Genomic DNA, 4,544 nt, shown 5'->3' on the forward strand with positions numbered 1-4,544 from the left:
GTGCTGTTATTTGCATCTAGTAACCTGCTCTAGGTGACCCTGCCTTGGAAGGGGGGTTGGACTAGGTGATCTCCAGAGGTCCCTTCCAACCCTAAGGATTCTATGATTCTGTGATTTGCCCCAGCACAGGGCCTCATAGTCACCCTGGGCACCCTGTGAGAGAAGGCCCTAAGTAGGGGTGAGATTTTCTGCGGTACATCCTGAGGGAGCTGCACAGAGACCTGAGGGGAGCACAGGTAACACGGACTTGGAGGCATCTGGTTTACTTTAGGGGCTGAGCACACTGCCCAGGGCAGCTGTCCTGGGGCAGCCGAAGGTCCACCACAGATAGTCATAGAATCATAGAGTGGTTTCAGTTGGAAACGACCTTAAAGATCATCTATTTCCAACCCCTCTGCCATGGGCAGGGACACCTTCCACTAGACTCCAGGTTGCTCAGAGTCCTATCCAACCTGGCCTTGAACACTTCCAGGATGTTCTCTCTCACAACTTCTCTGGCACAAATAGTGCCAGGTCTCGTGGCTTCAACTCTTGGAGCCATCCTACTCCCTGAGCCACTTCAAACCTAACCTGTGGGAATGTTCAGGCAGAAGTGTGGTGAGAAGGGACGCAGATAAAGTGACAGACAGAAAGCATACCTGAATTGCCCTTTACAAATATTAAACGTAGCTGTTTTACCCTGGTCAGCCATGGTTTGCTGCCTGCATTCCCCCACAAGGCAGGGCTCTGCACTCAGTACAGGGTTTAATAAAAAAGCAAAAGGAAAAGTGAAGGAAAGGCATGGACAAGGTAACTGCAGGAACCAGATTCAGAGAAGTTTACGTAACAAAAGCAGGTCCGTAAGTTTGGGAGACAAGTTACACCTGAAGCTCTTTTCAAAGTAGGGTGTTTTCCACATTTTAAAGATTTTACAACATCACTGGAGACTCGAGTACTCCCAGATTATGGAGAGCAGAGTGTGTTCAGCAAACCTGGCAGACAAGTCTGAATCACAGCCAAGGAAGCATAAAGGCAGGAGAGAGAACAGGTCGGTTCAACGTGCTGAAGTGAAGCTAGCTAGGCTGGAGAGGACTTCTGAGGTATAAGGCAGCATCCCTATACTGGGGTAGGAGTGACAAGATGAGAACTGAACTGAAGCAGTAGGCAGCAGCTCCCAGCAGGAAACCTTCCTCCTCAGAGAAGCTCCAGAAGGGTGAGGGATCCCATCTGCAGGTGTAAATACACAAAGAAAGTGGGAGAGAAAGCACTGAGGCATGTGTCCTGCGGGTAGACAGAGCAGGCACAGAGCCAAGAGTGGCTTCCACTACCACAAATGTTTCCAATGCCCACAAGTGTGGTGCCCTTGATCCCAGTCACAGCAGCTGCTGGTATCTGAGCAATGCAGACTTGATAACAGTAATACCAGGCATTTAGGTCTGGCTTATGCTTTCCTTTAAGTGTTTACAATCTTTGGGGAATTCAGAGTGTGGTGTACTGTGGAAATTAAGCCCTCGAGAAAGGTTATTTTTGGAGGATTCCAGGGAAGGAAAGCAGCTGAGCTAACAAAAAGTACTCTGATGGTCAATCTAGTGGCACAGATGTGGGTGCGTCAAAAAAATCCAGATTAATGAGCCAGTCAAGTTAGCTGAAGTTAACTGATCAAGGTAAAGGAGACCTAGGCAAAATTAACTCTTCCACTCTGATCACTCCTTATGTTCTCACAACCAAGCTATGAATTGTGCCTTGCTGAATCTTCTCATCTTTCATAACATATCAGAGATAGTGGCCTTTCTCGTCTGTCCACCCAGCTAAACTCTTCCATCAACTTATATTTTGCTTCCTCTTCTCTGTTTTTTTACGAAGAGGACCCATGACAGTGCCATACAGCAGACAGATGGACCCTGCTCACTAGTCTTGCACTACGAAGCGCTCCAGCCAGTACAGTAACTAAACCAAACATTTAAGTTGTTACTACAGGATGAACATGCTTCAACTGGTCTGTTGGCCATTTCAGCTGCCTTCTAGTTTTGATCTGGTAAAGTAAAGTATCTTCAAATATGTTCATGTCTTCACTTGTTAAATTGCTTTTACACACAGTCTGGAAAACAAAGATCAGTCCATGAAGACTTTTGTTCTTCAGTCTCTTTGCCCTTTGTTTCACTCTCCTCTGCCAACACTTGTTTTTCTTTTGCTTTAAAAGACTGAGCAGAAGCTTCCAATTTCTTTATAACATGTTTCTTTTGTGTTCAGCTCATTGCAAGAAAGTGACGTTTCTGTAGGTTTTGTTATGTGACCTTTGCAAATTCTAAAGCATCTGTGTCTAAACTATGATGAAGTTTTGTATTTCTACAATTTTGTGCTTGTTTTGACTTCCCTACTTTTTACCAAAGTCTGATAGTAATTTTTCATCCTTTGGTTCTGTCATACTGGGTAATATGCATATCCCTGTAAGTCTGCCAGTGATTTTCCACGCTGCAGTGGTGTTACTCTGTAGCTGAACAACATTAAATATAGAACTGTATTGAATTAGTTGGATCTTGGGAGTTGCACTATATAGATTCTGCATCTCTTAGGGTTTTATCCAAGATTCCCAGAACATTCTCTAAAGTGTCCTGAGCTGAAACCTAAAGGTTTTCACAAGAATCAGGAACTTCCTGTACTCATTGCCTTGACTTTGATCAATTGCTAATGTAACTGGGAACTTGAGGTCCAAGTGCTTGATCATCAGCACTAAAGTCACTGTATTTCCACAAGTCAACATTTCTGGAAAGCTATTAGGGTAGTTCACATTTTTCAAAGGCAGACAAAGTAAGTCCTGTAGAAGTACAGATCCATATCAACGTATTATTTCTTTCTTCTTTAAATGACCACAGAGGGCTTTTCTAGCATCACAATTTGGGCACACAGTCTGGATTCGTTGTTTGCAAAGCCTCTTCAGTTTTCTTCCAAACACTTTCCAGTCTTTCCTGTGGCCCCCAGATTCCATGGAAAGTCTGATGCAGCTTGAAACAACATTCATATTCTCTTGGACCCAATGGTGACTGGGGTCCCCAGAGCACATTTTTAATGGAATCCAGTCTCTAGTGGCTCCTGTGACTTTGTCTTCATGTTTCCCCTCCTATTGCTCCAATCGTTACTTCTTTGGAAGAGACTTCATCCACAGCCAAGCTTTGCCACAAAACTTTGGTCTTTGGCACATTGCCCCGCTCTATATAGACCTCCTCCCTGTGTTGCTGAATGTATGTAAACATACATTTTACTATTATTTCTATGTGGACAACTCACAAATCACCCTTTCTGATTCAAATCTCATTTTGTTCCTAAACACCCTTTCCCTCAGAACTTTCTGAGGAAGACTAGCGTTGCTCATCCTTACCTTGGCTACAGCAGGATGATTAATACTGTCTAAATCTCATTCTCCTCCTTTCTTTTTCAATCAAGGTGGAGAACACAATCTTCTCCTATTTCAGACCCATAAGCCATGCTTGGTCTTCAGCTCTGAATTCACCTTACACGCTCACATCCACGCTCTGAATGGCACCTTGTTGAATTTTTTCTGCGTAACGTTTCGAAGATATGGACTTTCTGATCCATAACCTCAGCCAAACTATTCCACTTGCTTCCTTTTCTCTGGTTCTCACAAAGACAGTATTGCACTTTTCATGTCCATTCCAAGTGCTTCCAGAAAGAGATTTTTTTTTTGTGAGTGATTGACCTTGCTGTGTCACTTCAAGTTTTGCATCTTCCCAATCTTTCCTGACATGCCTTCCTCCTCTCCTAGCATTTCTGATTCATCATTAAGACATCAGCTCCTCCTACACCCAGTTGGCCTATAATATCAGCCTCCAGCTCCTATTTATTAGTGTTTCAAGTACTTCTGTGCTTTCTTCTATGCTTCCTTAAGGCATGAAAGGACTTACACATCAAAAAGAAATTTGGGAACCATGAAAGAATATTAGACTACACCATAAAATTTGCAGCTATGACAACTGAACTTACCCATGGCAACTTCTCTACAGAGACACAGAACGGGCATAAATATGAGATTGTAAAAGAAAACATGATGTCGATGAGTGTATTGGGATCAGCAGCAGCACTGCCATTCTTTGGTTGAAAAGTGAAAATAAGTTTGCCAGGAATGGTCAGAAAAAAGGGCCAAGAGCTGCATAGCTTCAAGACCTTAAAACCAAATAGTTGCCTGTAGGGTGCACTGGGAAGACCATCTCTGAATTATTGCAGCTTGTTAAATGCGTGGAAGAGATTGTGTAACAAGTTAAATATATCATCTGCTTAGTGGTCTGCATTTACATATGGTGGGACTTGATGACTGAGGTTGTCCCTGGAAATAAAAACCAAGCTGATCATTCAGATGGACACAAATCTCACACATTTGATGTTTTATATCCCAGCACAATCTGCTTTAAAACAAAAACAGGATTTATGCCCCATTTGTGCAATCCTAAAAATAGAATTGCTAAGACATCTTTACGATAATAGAGATGAGAAATTTCTACGTAAATAAATTATAGCTTCCCATTGCCAGAAGTTTATTACAGAAATGAGTC

The sequence above is a fragment of the Corapipo altera genome, unplaced genomic scaffold (genome assembly GCF_003945725.1).
Source record: "Corapipo altera isolate COAL_440 unplaced genomic scaffold, ASM394572v1 61, whole genome shotgun sequence".
In the NCBI taxonomy this organism is placed as follows: Eukaryota; Metazoa; Chordata; class Aves; order Passeriformes; family Pipridae; genus Corapipo; species Corapipo altera.